Source organism: Leptonychotes weddellii, chromosome 14 (genome assembly GCF_054177405.1).
Source record: "Leptonychotes weddellii isolate Sample4059 chromosome 14, ASM5417740v2, whole genome shotgun sequence".
In the NCBI taxonomy this organism is placed as follows: domain Eukaryota; kingdom Metazoa; phylum Chordata; class Mammalia; order Carnivora; family Phocidae; genus Leptonychotes; species Leptonychotes weddellii.
In genome coordinates this window covers 48,101,869-48,117,129 of record NC_138382.1, presented here as the reverse complement: position 1 = coordinate 48,117,129, position 15,261 = coordinate 48,101,869, and the positions used below count along the sequence as shown (strand labels likewise).

General features: G+C 43.4%; 1 protein-coding gene across 2 annotated transcripts in view; it reads right to left on the bottom strand.

The window, feature by feature from the left end:
• RUSC2 (RUN and SH3 domain containing 2) overlaps window positions 1-7,521 on the bottom strand; it is a 70,296-nt gene extending 62,775 nt beyond the window's left edge. Inside the window, exons 1-2 of one of the 2 annotated variants that reach the window (XM_081803129.1) lie at window positions 7,235-7,521; window positions 6,807-7,041 (exon numbers count right to left, since the gene is read on the bottom strand). The gene's annotated coding sequence lies outside the window, so the exon portion shown is untranslated. The remainder of the gene's footprint in view (window positions 1-6,806; window positions 7,042-7,234) is intronic. The other variant, XM_031018345.2, reaches the window with a different exon arrangement.
• Window positions 7,522-15,261: the final 7,740 nt, after the last annotated feature.

Here is a 15,261-nt window from a genome sequence, read left to right as displayed (position 1 = left end):
GATCCCAGGGTCCTGGGATCGAGCCCCACATCGGGCTCTGCAGGAAGCCTGCTTCTCCCTCTCTTGCTCCCCCTGCTTGTGTTCTCTCTCTGGCTGTCTCTCTCTCTCTCAAATAAATAAAATCTTGAAAAAAAATTTTTTTAGGTATTTTTGTAAAACTCCTTTAAAAGTACACTTTTACTGGGGCACCTGGGTGGGTCAGTTGGTTAAGTGCCTGACTCTTAATTTGGCTCAGGTCATAATCTCAGGATCATGGGATGAAGCCCCTTGTTAGGCTCTGTGCTCGGTGTAGTCCGCTTGTCCCTTTCCCTCTGCTCATCCCCCAGTTCGTGTGCTCTCTCTCTCTCTCAAATAAATAAATAAAATCTAAAAAAAAAAAAAAAAGTACATTTTTACTTATACACTTTGCTTTACATACAGTATATAGGTTATAATTTAATTTTTTCTTTTTAAAAACTTTTTCTTAATGATTTACTGTGAACACTAATTAATATACTAGGCTAAAATACAGTTTTGTTCTCAGTGTCTATTAAGGACCTGCATACCAAATTATCAAACCTTTTTCTAGTCAATAGGCAAGAAAAAGAAATAGAAGGCATCTGAGTCTCTGTTTGCAGATGACCTGATCTTACAAGTAAAAAACCCTAAAGATTCCCCACAAAACTGTTAGAACTAATAAATTAATCTGGCAGATTTGCAGGACACAAAAATCAACACAAAAAATCTGTTGTGTTTCTGTACAGCAGCAAAGAAAAATATGAAAAGGAAATTAAGAAAACAATTCCATTTACAATAACATCAAAAAGAATAAAATACTTAGGAATAAGCTTAACCAAAGAGTTTTGTAAAAGACTTGGACACTAAAAACTATAAAACATTGCAGGAAGAAATGAAAGAAAACACAAATAAATGGAAAGATATCCTGTGTTCATGGACTGTAAGACAATACAGAGAAGATGTCAAAACCTGCAACATGTGACAACATAAATAGACATTATGCTAAGTGAAATAAGCTAAGCATAGAAAGAAAAACATTACCTGACGTCACTTATATGAGGTATCTACAATAGTCAAATTAATGAATCGAAGAGTGAAATGGTGGTTGCCAGGGGCTGGAGGAGAGGGAAATGGGGAGTTGCTGTTCAATGGGCATAAAGTTTCAGTCAAGCAAGATGAATAAGCTCTAGAGATCTGCTGTACAACAATGTACCTATAGTCAACAATATATTGTTAAGTGTTCTTTCCACATTAATAAAAAAAATGTCAATATTACCCAAGGCAATCTGCAGATTCAATGCAATCATTTTCAAAATCCTAACAATATTTTTTGCAGAAATAGAAAAATCCATCCTAAAATTCATATGTAATCTCAAGGGATCCTGAATAGCAAAACAATCTCGAAACAGAAGAATAAAGTTGGAAGGCTCCCATTTCCTAATTTCGAAACTTACTACAAAACTACAGTAATCAAAAGAGTATGGTATTGGCATAAATACAGACATACAGACCAATGGAACAGAATAGAGAGCCCAGAAATAAACTCTGGCATATCTGGTCAAATGATTTTTGACGAGAATGCCAAGACTATTCAATGGGGGAAAGGACAGTCTTTTCAATAAATGGTGTTGGGAAAATTGATATCCACATGCAAAAGAACAAGGTTGGGCCTTTGTCTTATACTATATACAAAAATTAACTCAAAATGGATCAAAGACTTAACCATAGGCATAAAACTATAAAAAACTTAGAAAAAAACAGGGAGAAAACTTCATGATGCTGAATTTGGCAATGATTTCTTATATATTGCACCAAAATCACAGGCAACAAAAGAAAAAATGTATAAACTGGATTTCACCAAAATTTAAAACTTTGTGCATCAAAGGACAATCAACAGAGTGAAAAGACAACCCACAGAATGGGAGAATATATTTGTATATCATATATCTGATAAGGGACTTCTATCCAGAATATATAAAGAACTCATATAACTCAATAATAAAAAGACATGTAACCCAATTAAAAAATGGGCAAAGATGGGGTGCCTAGGTGGCTCAGATGGTTAAGCGTCTGCCTTCGGCTCAGGTCATGATCTCTAGGTCTTGGGATCGAGCCCCATGTCGGTCTCCCAGCTCAGCGGGGAGTCTGCTTCTTCCTCTCCCTCTGCCTCTCCCCCTGCTTGTGCTCTCTCTCTCTCTCTGTCTCTGTATCTCTCTCAAATGAATAAATAAAATCTTAAAAAAAATTTTTTTTTAAAGAATGAGTCTAAAAAAAAAAGGGCAAAGGATTTCAACAGACATTTCTCTAAAGAAATAAAAATAGCCAATAAGCCCATGAAAAGATGCTCAGCATCACTAGACATTAAAGAAATGCAAATCAAAACCAACAATGAGATACTTCACATCCATTCGTTTGACTGTTATAAAAACAAAACAAAAACAGAAAATAACAAGTGTTGACAAAGATGTGGAAGAACTGGAATACTATATTGCTTGTGGGAAGTTAAAATGGTATGGCCTGTGGAAAACAATTGCTGGTTCCTCAAAAAAGTAAATATAAAATTACCATACAATCCAGAAATTCCATTTCTGGGTATATACCCAAAAGAATTACAAGCAGGAACTCAAATAGATATTTGTACACTCGTGTTCATAGCAGAATTATTCACAATAGCCAAAAGGTGGAAGCAACCCAAGTGTCCATTAACAAATGAATGAATAAACAAACAGAATGTGGTACATATATCAATGACCACTATTCAGCCTTAAAAAGGAAGGAAATTCAGATAGGAGCTGCAAAATGCATGAACCCTGAAGACATTATGTTAAATGAAATAAACCAGTCACAGATAAATATAATATGATTTAACTTAGAGTAGTCAAATTCATAGAGAAGGAAAGCAGAATGGTAGTTGCCAGGGGCTCTGGGGAAGAGGGAATGAGAGTTATTGTTTAATGGGTATGTAGTTTCAGTTTGAGAAGGTGAAAAAGTTTTGTAGATGGATGGTGGTGATGGATGGATAACAATGTGAATATACTTAATGCCACTGAACTGTACACTTCAGAATGGTTAAAATTCCTCCAAAGAAGACATCCAGATGGCCAACAGACACATGAAAAGATGCTCAACATCACTCATCATCAGGGAAATGCAAACCAAAACTACAATGAGATATCACCTCACACCTGTCAGAATGGCTAAAATCAAAACACAAGAAACAACCAGTGTTGGAGAGGATGTGGAGAAAAAGGAACCCTCTTGCACTGTTGGTGGGAATGTAAACTGGTGCAGACACTATGGAAAACAGTATGGAGTTTCCTCGAAAAATTAGAAGTAGAACTACCCTATGATCCAGTAATTGTACTACTGGGTATTTACCCCCAAAATACAAAAACGCTAATGTGATGGGATACATACGTTCCTATGTTTACTGTGGCATTATTTACAGTAGCCAAACTATGGAAGCAGCCCAGGTGTCCATCGATAAATGAATGGACAAAGAAGACGTGGTACATATATAATACAGAATATATATATTACAGGATATTATTCAGTCATAAAAAAGGATGAAATCTTGTCATTTGCAACAACATGGATAGAACTGGAGAGTACAATGCTAAGCAAAATAAGTCAGTCAGAGAAAGAAAAATACCATATGATCTCAATCATATGTGGAAGTTAAGAAAAGAAACAAATGAGCAAAGGGAAAAAAAGAGAGAGACAAACCAAGAAACGGACTGTTTTTTAGAGAGGGGGAGGGGCAGCGGGAGAGGAAGAGAGAGAATTTTTTTTAAAAGATTTTATTTATTCATTTGAGATAGAGAGATACAGAGAGAGAGAGAGAGCTCGAGCAGGGGGAAAGGCAGAAACAGGCTCCCTGCTGAGCCAGGAGCCCGATATGGGGCTCGATCCCAGGACCCTGGGATCATGACATGAGCCAAAGGCAGACACTTAACCATCTGAGCCACCCAGGCACCCCAAGAGAGAGAATCTTAAGCAGACTCCATGCCCAGCACGGGGCCTGACATGGGGCTGGATCTCATAACCCTGAGATCATGACCTGAGCCCAAATCATGAGTTGGACGCTTAACTGAGTGAGCCACCCAGGAGCCCCCAGACTCTTAACTATAGAGAACAAACTGATGGTTACCAGGGGGGAGGTGGGTGAGGGGATGGGATGGGAATTCAAAAGTATACTTATTATGATGAAAAAAATGATTAAAAAAAGAATGGTTAAAATGGTAGATTTTATGTTATACATATGTTACCACAATTTAAAAAAAAGTTAATGTGGGCGCCTGGGTGGCTCAGTCGTTAAGCGTCTGCCTTCGGCTCAGGTCATGATCCCAGGGTCCTGGGATCGAGCCTTGCATCGGGCTCCCTGCTCAGCGGGAAGCCTGCTTCTCTCTCTCCCACTCCCTCTGCTTGTGTTCCCTCTCTCACTGTGTCTCTCTGTCAAATAAATAAATAAAATCTTTAAAAAAAAAAAAAAGTTAATGTGGTAGAGGAGGTTCTACTGAGTTACTTTTTTTTGTTAGAATCTACCCCCGCCCCCCAATCCCACTCTCATCCCCACTCCTGGCCATCTCTCTCAGAGCCATGTTGATATCTGGCCACTCAAAATAATATGCTCATTTTGCATGACAGACTCATTTGACAGGTATTATATAATATTATATGCCAATGTCTGAGTGGGTATTTTCTGGGTAACCCAAACACTGATCAATCAGACTATCTCCACAGAGCTTGCCCTTACCCTAATGGGTCATGAGCCAGCCCAGTCAAGTGACTTTTAATAGGGTGCTCAGTCATCGTGTATGAGTAACAGAAGAGAAGGGTGAGTTATTGTCCTAAGTTTGCAGAGAGAAAATTAGAATGCATAAGCCTTCCCATGAACTAGCGTTGCCAGAAACAAAAATACAGGACACTTTGTTGTTTATCTGAAATTCAAATTTAACTTGGCATCTTGTATTTTATCTGGCAACACTCTGAAGTACTGGAAGTTGAAGAGAAAATAAATAAAATAATCCAGAGTGTTCTGGGCTCATTTAGGTCTTACTTGTTAGGGAGTCTAGACAGGGAAAAGTAAAAAAACTCCCTAAAAATTGGTTCCACTTCCCCCACCAAAAAAAAAAGTATTGGTCTCCACATGCAATGCCCATTGGACTCCATCTCAGGAGCCCCTCCCTGTTTTGGGATTCTATGGTCCAAGACCTACTTCATAAAGACAAATCAGAGGGTGGGGAAAAAAGTGAAGAAGGATAAATCAAAGCTAGAAATGGGTGAGAACATACTCAGCTTCCTGTTAGGCAGGCCTGGCCTCGAAAAGGGACTTTCAACACTTAAAAAAATCAGAGGAAATCGGATTTTGACCTGGCTCAAAGTGGAAGAGAAACAAAGGTGGTAAGTATCCTATGGCACTTATAGCAGGAGGGGCACAGGTAACAGAATACAGGGGTAGTGGTGGGCTCTCTCTTCCTTCCCCAAAGCCATACCACTGCCTCCTAAAAAACTCCAATCATTATTCGTACTTACTAATACTCTGAGCCCCAGTTACAGTAATCCCACTACTGCTCAGGCAACTACCTGTCAGCTTATCAACTCCTATAGCTTCCCAGCCACTGTTTCATCACGGCAGTATCACCTACTTCCCCACACAACCTGGGGTTCTGAGGTCTCTGAACCCTGTCTCACCTTCAGGAATCTGAGGTCTCTGAACCCTGTCTCACCTTCAGGAATCTGAATCTGTTCAGGTCACCCTCCTAAGAATCAACAAAAACAGGTTTCAGTCTGTTCTTTGAGAATGCCACCTTTAAAAGGCTCACATTCTCATTTACTACTGACACTGTTCACATAGTGGTAATCCCTGTCTGACTCTGGTCTACTGAGATATAAATGGCCCAATACGGCCTGATCATATTACAGCAGTATTTATGAATCTTTGCTATCTATCACACTAGGCCTGCCTGGGATGTCTACCACTCCAGTCTCTGAGGGGCGTGGGTGGGGGTATCTAGGAGCTAAAGGGTAAAATCAATGAGGACTTTGATTCCTCAACCTGTCCTGAAACACCAGCTGACTGGCTACACTGAGTCAGCTTTAAAGGCTGTGGCTCACCTCCAGAATTCTTCCCCAGAGGGAGTAGTTAGTCTCTAGGGCAAGAGGAGCAGGTCACTTGGGCAAAGCTCTTTCAAAATTATCTGGGCAGCCTCTAAGGCACTTACCAATAAGAATTTCTGCAGCACCCAGCCCTGATTTTTTTTGTAAACAGAACATTAGCAGAAAACAGCTGATACATAGAAGGTCCTACCTGAATGAAATTAGATGCATGAATTGAAAGACTGAATATATTCAGTTTTAGGCTCGCCATGAGCATCACAAGTAACCCCCCAGATACTCTTCCCTTCCTCCCCCCTTCATGTAACTAGAGACACCTTTCCCACCAAAGCACTCTGCCTCACACCTTCTACATTGGGCTCATTCACTCATTTATCCACCCACCAAATATTTACTGGGTGCAAATATGTGTCAGGTACTGTGCTCTGGCGCTGGGGATACAAATGAATAGTGTATGGTCTTTGCCTCCAGGACAGTCCCCTGTGTCTGCTGGGCCAGCCTGGCAGTCCCAAGCCAGCCCTGGGCACGGGATCACCATGCCCTTCGCAGCAGGTAAAGGTAGCGGCGGGGGACTGGCAAAATGTCAGGCAAAACGTGTTCCTAAGGTTAACAGTGAGAGAAAGATCCTATCCTGGCTCAGGCAGATACCAACTTGGGAACCAGGGGCCAAAGGGGCGGAGGGCACGGAGGACCTGGCTGGCACTGGCTGTGCGGAGGCCCCCGCCACAGTCCCGGGGCTGGGTGCTCGGCGGCTGCGCTCCCCCAGGGCCGGCACAGGAGATGTGGGTACAACGATGACAGCTGGGCGCGAGTCAGTCGAGGGGTGTCACCGAAGGGACAGTTTGAGGAGACGGTTGGGGTGGATCTGAGGTGACGCCCAAAGGGATGTTTGGTCCTTGGTGCTTGAGGGTTCAGCGGATGGTAGAGCTGAAGGGTCAGGAGGAGGACAGGATGAGGTCGGTCCAGAGGGTGGGAGCGGACGGGGAGGGTGGGGATGAAGGGTCACGGACTGGGCTGAGGGGGAGGGCGGGGGCACGGAGGGCTTTCTCCTAAGGGATCATTTGGAACGTGAGAGCAATGGGTCTTCCGGACCCCGCCAACCCCGAAGAGGCGTCCCTACCTCGTTTCTCGCCTCAGCGTGATCTTACGGTGCCGGCGGCGAGGGTGCCGGCGGCGGCGTCTCGCGCCCTCCTGGGGTCGCGTTGCAGCTGGGACAGGCCGGCGCCCCCTCCCTCTCCGGCCGGTTGGTAATGTCCGGTCCCCCCTGCAGCCGCGGCGCCGATGGTCCAATCTGGGTTGCCCTCTTGCCGCCCCTCCGGACGGCGCGTTGGTTCGGTCCTCTGGGCCGGCGGTGCTTGCCCAGCTCCCCCGCTTCTCGCTGCGATGGGTGCAGCGAGTCACGCGCAGTGCTTTCCCGCGAGGGGAGCGGCGAAGCTTCGGCCGCGGCCCCGCCTTCTGCGGCCCCTGCCCCGCCCCTTTGGGGTGGTGCGCCGCAAGCGCGGCTCGGGTCCCGGGAACCTAGGGGCCCGTGGGGGCGGGCCTAATGGCTTCGAAGATAGGTGTGTTAGTGCACCCACCTTCTCCTAAAGCAGCAGTTCTCAACCCTGACACCCCAGCAGAACCTCTTAGGGAAAACAAACTCAAAACAGAGTAACAAACCCAAGGCTTGACCTCAGCAGAGACGGACTGAATCAGGATCTCTGGGATGGGAGTGTAGTGGTCGTTGGGTGGCGCCCAGGCTTTGATATTTTTAAAAGTACCCCACGCATAGCCAGGGTTAAGAAGCCCTGGTAAAACCTGGAACTGACAAGGATTCTGTCTTTTGACCAAAACTTTAGTCAGGCTCTTCTGGGTTCTCTGCTGGACTTGGCCTGACCTTGGGCTTCCCTCTAGAATCCAGTTTGAGCAAGAATCCTAAGTCCGTTTAGTGAGAATCCCCCACCTTTGGTATCTGACCACCCTCCATTTCTTACCACCCTGGCCTGCCTTTAGCAAGAATTCTGTTGAGACCCTCTTCGCAATTGCTATCTGTGTCTGAATGTTTGTGTCTCTCAGAAATGCACACATGGAAATACTCCCAAAGGTGATGATATTAGTGGGTGGGTGGAGACTTGGAGAAGTGATTGCATCTTGAGGCTGGAGCCCACGTGAATATTGAATTATAATGCTCTTACAGAAAAGATCTCTCAGAGGTCCCTGTCAAATCCTCCACGTTGAGGTTCTAAGGGGAAGTCTGCTGTCCAGAAGGGAGCCCTCACCCAACCATGCTGGTGAAGCGGAAGAGCTAGGTTCTTGTCTCACGGAGTCTGAAGAATGAATCTCGTGGACAACGGAGAGTAAAACAATAGAAGTTTATTAAGTGAAGATACAGAACACGCTGGCAAGAGGGAGAGGGGTCCTGACAGGGTTGCCAATGAGGGCCTTTAGGGTTGGTCTTTTCTAGAAAGCTAACCAGGGAACTTAAATCCTTTTAACATACCTACTGGTATCACCATTGAGCAAGGACTAGTGATAACACCTTCAATGGCTTACTTCCTTTTTAGGATCTGGTTATTCTTTGTTGGCCACAGGTGATTATCATAAAAAAGACACCCACCCCGCATGCAGGGGTGGTTTGGTCTGGTTTGTTCCCTTATCTCTGGTTTTCCCACACTTGGACATTTTTGGGATTTCTGTGAGCCTGATCACAGAGCCCCCTGTCTGTTGGTCTCTTCCTACCTAGCCCCTACTGTCCCTTACTCACTGGCACTCTGATCTTGGATTTCCAGAACTGTGAGAAATAAATTTCTGTTGTTTATGAGCTGGTATTTCATTATAGCTGCCTGTGAAGACTCAAGACTGCAATTTTAAATCCACTGACCCCTACTGTGCTCCTTGGCTATAAATCCCTGATGAGGGAGCAGAAGGCTAGCTGGAGACAAAGCACAAGCTGACACCCTGCAACCTCCCCCCACCACCCCACTCCTGGGTGGGACATGTGTGACATTCTTCCAGGGATCTCCCAACTAAATGTTAATACCTTGCTAGAGGGGAAAACAACCTTAACTTGACAATGGCAAGACCCCTGGTATCTTGTAGGTATCTTGTAGCATACGAAAGTTCTTTTGAAATCTCCCTTTTCCCTACTTCCCCCAACTTCTGAGTTTATAATCAGCCACTCCTCAAGACCCCAGGGCAGCAGCTCTTTTTGCCCATGAATCCTGTCCTGTGCTTTAATAAACCACCATTTTGTACCAAAGACATCTCAAGAATTCTTTCTTGTTCGTCGGCTCCGCACCTCACCCCACCGAACCTCACCTATATTCCAAAACCTCATCAATCCCCACTGTCCTTGTTGGTGTTTGAGTTGAGCTCAATCTCTCCCCCACTGTAAGACCCCATTGAAATGGGTCCCATACCTATTGTGATGCCCCTTAAGGTCTGTTACCATCTTTAACAAGTGTCATGAAAATTTTTTTCTTTAAGAGAACTCATGCTCTTCTTTTTGTGGCAGGCAGGATGTATGTGGGACATTGGGAATTCTGCTGTCTCCTTCCACCCAAAGTGGGCGGAGGGCAGGCTGTCATTCAGCAAATAGTTCACTGGTTTCCATGCTCCATGAAAGAGTTAGAGACTGAGACCCTACCACTCACAGAGTTCTTAGGTCAAAGTCAAGGAAGCAGATAAATGTCATACTGTATAATGCCTCCTCAGGCTTCACAGAAGTGGTATGAACTGAGTTTTGAAGAATGAGTGGGAGATAAAGTGGGGGAATCAGCACGTGCAAAAGAACAGAGGGGCAAAATAGCTAATATGATTGAAGTGTGGGGTACCATGGAGAGAGCACAGCAGAGATGGTCTGGCATGTGATGAAGAGCCTCCTATGATATACTAAAGAGTTGGGGCTCATCCTGTAAGCAGTGGAGAGACACTGAAGGGCTTATGCAGTGGGAGGACTGACAAATCACATTTGAATTTTAGAAATAAAATTCTGGGGGGTGGAGAGGGCTAGGACTAACAGTAGGGAGACTAATGAAAAGCTGTATGCTTGTACAGTTAAGTGGTCCAGGGTAGGGACTTAACGTAAACTCGGCCAGTTAGAATCCCTTCCCTAAGAATTTGGAACTGGGGGAAAACTACACCCTTACTCATGGCTGGACTTACATTGGAAATTTGAGAGCTGTGATCATCTTTTACTTGCCAAATGGCTTAAGTAGCAAAGAAAACCAGTTTGCTGATAAGGATCAATCTGTTGCAAAGAGAGAAGCCAAGTCTAGACACAAAGAGACAACTCCCCAGGTTCTTGGGTGACCTTCCAGCAGTGGGTTCCTCTTCTGAGGTTCAGCCTGATCCCTGCCTTGGGTTCACAGCACATCTTTCTATCCTTTCATATAGTCTCATTTTTGTCTTTAGTAAGCATAGGTTATTATTTCCTGTTATTTGTGTTAAGGAATAATTTTTAAAAAGGTAAAATCATGAGTCTTATACAAACATAAAATAAACACATATTAAAACTCACTAATTAGTGAGGGAGCCAGTAAGATACTGGTAAGAAACTGGTTCAGATGAGGATTTGACTTTCATAAAATGTATATTTGCTACCAGACAAAATTAACTTGCATCATCAGGAACAGGAATCATTTGCATTGTCATGGGCAGAAACATTTTGCATTATTACCAGTACTCAAACAGACTTGCACTTTAGAAATCTCACTCTAGGATGGGAAAGAGCCCAGGTAGGAAACTCTGTGGTAATTATGATGAGAAGTGAGAAGCTCTAAATTAGAGCAGAGACTGAGGGGTTAGAAAAGAGGAGACAGATTTAGGATATAGAATTGATAGGACTTAAAATAGAGGCCCCACGGGCGCCTGGGTGGCTCAGTTGGTTGGGCGACTGCCTTCGGCTCAGGTCATGATCCTGGAGTCCCGGGATCGAGTCCCGCATCGGGCTCCCTGCTCGGCAGGGAGTCTGCTTCTCCCTCTGACCCTCCCCCCTCTCATGTGCTCTCTGTCTCTCTCATTCTCTCTGTCTCAAATAAATAAATAAAATCTTTAAAAAAAAAAAATAGAGGCCCCACTTCTTGAAACTATGTGACTTTTAGCTACTGTCCTCATCACTGACTTAGTTTCTAAGAGTTCTAATTTTAATTTCTGGAGAGACAGAAGCTATAGTGAGTTATATCTCCACTGTTGGCCAATTGTGTCTAGGGGTAGTAGAGTCAACTGGCACCAAACATGACCACCTAAATTCACCCCTTCGTCAGGAGCTGTGTGGGAAGAGTCAGTAATCTATGAATTTAGTACCCTGATTATCAGAGAAGAAGCCACTGAGTAAATCCATAGGATCATTTATTTTATTTTATTTTATTTTTTTAATTATTTTTTTTAAAAGATTTTATTTATTTATTTGAGAGACAGAGAATGAGAGACAGAGAGCATGAGAGGGGGTAGGGTCAGAGGGAGAAGCAGGCTCCCCGCCGAGCAGGGAGCCCGATGCGGGACTCGATCCCGGGACTCCAGGATCATGACCTGAGCCGAAGGCAGTCGCTTAACCAACTGAGCCACCCACGCGCCCTCCATAGGATCATTTAATAAACCAGTGTTTGCATCTTTGGTAGCCAAGCTGTGAAGTCCTTTGATTCTACCTTCAAAATATATCCTCTATTCATCCACTTATTTCTCCATTGCTTCTATCCTAGTCCAAGACACCACCATGCCATGCCTAGACAACTCTAATTTCCTCCTAGTCTTCCTGATGTCACTTTTGCACCCCTATTGTCCATAGAATGGCCTGAGCAATCTTTCAAACTGGCTTTAAAGCCCTCCACTGTTTTCCATCATATCAATCTAAATGCCCTTCTCTTTGCTCACGATGTTTTTTCATACACACAAAGCTTGCTCCTATCTTAGAGACTTTTAACTAGCTATTTACTCTGCCTACAAGGCCTTTCCATCAGGTTTTTGCAAGGCTAGATCCTTCTAGTCATTTAGGTCTCATTTCACATGCTACTTTCCTCACAGAAAGGGCTTTTCTGACTACTAACTATAAAGTAGCTCCCCCTTCCTCTTCACAGTCCCTCATTGTTAAAGTATCTTCATAGCACTTATTATCTGTATGATCTTGTTCGTTATTTTCTCTCCTACAAGAATGTAAGATCCATGATAGTAGAAGCCTTTTTGATTTTTGGCTTTCACTGTATCTCCACATCTACAACAGTGCCCAGATCATGGTAGATGCTCAATAAATATTTGTTGGGGCGCCTGGGTGGCTCAGTTGTTAAGCGTCTGCCTTTGGCTCAGGTCATGATCCCAGGGTCCTGGAATCTAGCCCTGCATCAGGCTCCTGCTCAGCAGAGAGCCTGCTTCTCCCTCTCCCACTCCCCCTGCTTGTGTTCCCTCTCTGTCAAATAAATAAATAAATAAATAAATAAATAAATAAAGTCTTAGGAAAAAAACATTTGTTGTATGTATGGATGAATGTGATGGAGCTAGAGAGAGAGGGAGAGAGAGAGAGAGAGAAACTGGAACCTTGAAAGAATGGGATTTGTGGGATAGGGATGACTATAAAACCATTTTATTTTGTCTTCCACTCTTTAAACCCACTCCATGAGACTTTACACTTCATGAATTTTCTGGTCATTTTTAGGTAGCAACCAGTACTTACCAATTTGTTTTACTTTAATAATTAAAATGTCCAGATGATGAAATATTTTTTTAAACTTCAAACTTTAAAATTACGGTTTTTCCTATCTCTGAGCTTGGCCCTACTATAGGTGCCTGTGTTTAGTGGGAAAAGGGGGTGAGGCTTAGTAGATGTCTATCTTTTCTCCCTTCCCCCACTTGCTAACCTTCTTTCTTTAGAGGTTGAGCAGGGTAGAAGGGGAAGAGATGAGGAAGGTTTTTTCCTTGACTAATACTACCACAAACTAGTTTTAGTGTTTGGCAGGTATCTAAATCTGACTCTTTCTCAAGGAGCTCTTTTGTAGGTTCTTCAGAGGTTCCTTCTCTACTGGTGGAGATATTTCTCCTATGCCTAGTTACTTTTTTTTTTTTTTAAGATTTTATTTATTTGACAGAGGGAACACAAGCAGAGGGAGAGAGAGGGAGAAGCAGGCTCCCTGCTGAGGAGGGAGGCCGATGTGGGACTCGATCCCAGGACCCTGGGATCATGACCCGGGCCGAAGGCAGCCGCTTAACCAACTGAGCCACCCAGGCGTCCCTATGCTTAGTTACTTTAACGTTGGTGAATTCAGCTCTAGTTGGTCGCTTATGACTCCTTTAGAAATCTCTAAGAATTAGGGGTGCCTGGGTGGCTCAACTGGTTGAGCGTCAGAGTCTTGATTTCTTCTCAGGTCATGACCTCAGGATCATGGGATCATTGGGCTCCACGCTCAGGGGGGTTAGTCTTCTCTCCCTCTCCCTCTGCCCATCTCCCTGCTTGCACGAGTCTCTCTAAAATAAATACATGAATCTTTAAAAAAAATCTCTAAGAATAAAAAAAAAAACTTACTGAAGTATAATTTATATACAATAAAATTCAGAGATACTAACTGTACAGTTTGATGAGTTTTGACAAATATATACACCCATGTAAATACTTCCAAAATCAAGATATAGAAAATTTACCTCATGCCTCTTCACAGGCAGTCAATCCCACCTTCAGGCAACCTTTTATCTAATCAGAAATCTCTAAGCATTTGACAGAGGATCTATTGCTTCCTTCTGCTGTGATCTCCTCAACTTTTCAGGTGGTCTCTCTGACAGGATAAAGAAACCCTAACTAGGTGTGTTACACGGCCCATATATGGTCTATGGGGAGTTCCCATGCATCCTTTTGTCCTGAAAAACAATGGGAGTGTAGGCCAATCTCACCACAACCACCTCTTCTAGTTCTGCCATAAAAGGGATAGCTAATTGTTCTCCTGCTTTTTAGTTTTCCAGGTATGAGTTAGGTATGCATTCTCTGTATCCTCCAAACACATTTATCATATCAGTCTCTCCAAATAATTTCCTTAAAACCCTCTCAATTTGAACTAAACAGCAGGTGGGACTCAAAGCCCACTAGCGGGCGCCTGGGTGGCTCAGTCGTTAAGCGTCTGCCTTCGGCTCAGGTCATGATCCCAGGGTCCTGGGATCGAGCCCCACATCGGGTTTCCTGCTCCGCGGGGAGCCTGCTTCTCCCTCTCCCACTCCCCCTGCTTGTGTTCCCTCTCTCGCTGTGTCTCTCTCTGTCAAATAAATAAATAAAATCTTAAAAAAAAAAAACCAAAAAACTTCCTTTAAAAAAAAAAAAAAAGCCCACTAGCAATTCTCTCCAAAGATCCGTTATCAATGTCTGAATTTCTGGCCCTTTTCTCAAGGTGGGTGAGGTGATTTAAAGTTGCATACTTGATTTTACACTCCCTTTTTCCAAGTCTTGTGTGGTCATCTCACCCCTCAGTTTGGAATGTGGCATGTGCTGTCTTGGATCCTCAGCAGAGATAGAGACTCATATCTCCCAAGATGTACATAAACCACTAGGAGAGGATGCTGATTGTTCAGGAGCTTTGGGGGATACCATAGGTCCAAATTATTTTCTTACAAATGCCTTATAAGGGAGACCATGAGTGGCCATCTTTCATAAAAACAGACCCCGAAAGTATAACTGAGCATTAGATACCAAAGGATAAGATTCATCTTGAAAGGACAGGGTAAGAGGCAAGTTTAGGACAAATGAAAAGTAGTAGATTATATTAATTTACTCATTCACTGAAAAACATTAACAATCTAAGTGCTAGTACTTAATACAATAATGGAACAAAATTCTTCTCCTCAAGGAGATCACCATGGCCTAGTAGAGAAGACAGAGAAGTAAATCACAACTAAAATAGGCATGTGAGTGATAATACATTCAAATCTTGGGAACTGAAAATAAGAGAAATGTACAGGTGGTCTAATATAAGGAAGGTCTGGTGCAAGGAAGAGGCACCCAACTCAGAATAGGAGTTTGGGTGTCAGTGAAGGCTCCCAGAGGAATTGACCAAAGCTGAGAGTGAAGAGCAGTTAGACATTCACTAGACAAAGGAGGGAAGTTTATTCTAAGAGGAGAGAATACAAAGAGCCTAAGCATAGAGGCTTCTGAAGACAATGGAATCTTTGAGGAATTACAAATAGGTTGATAGGGCAGAA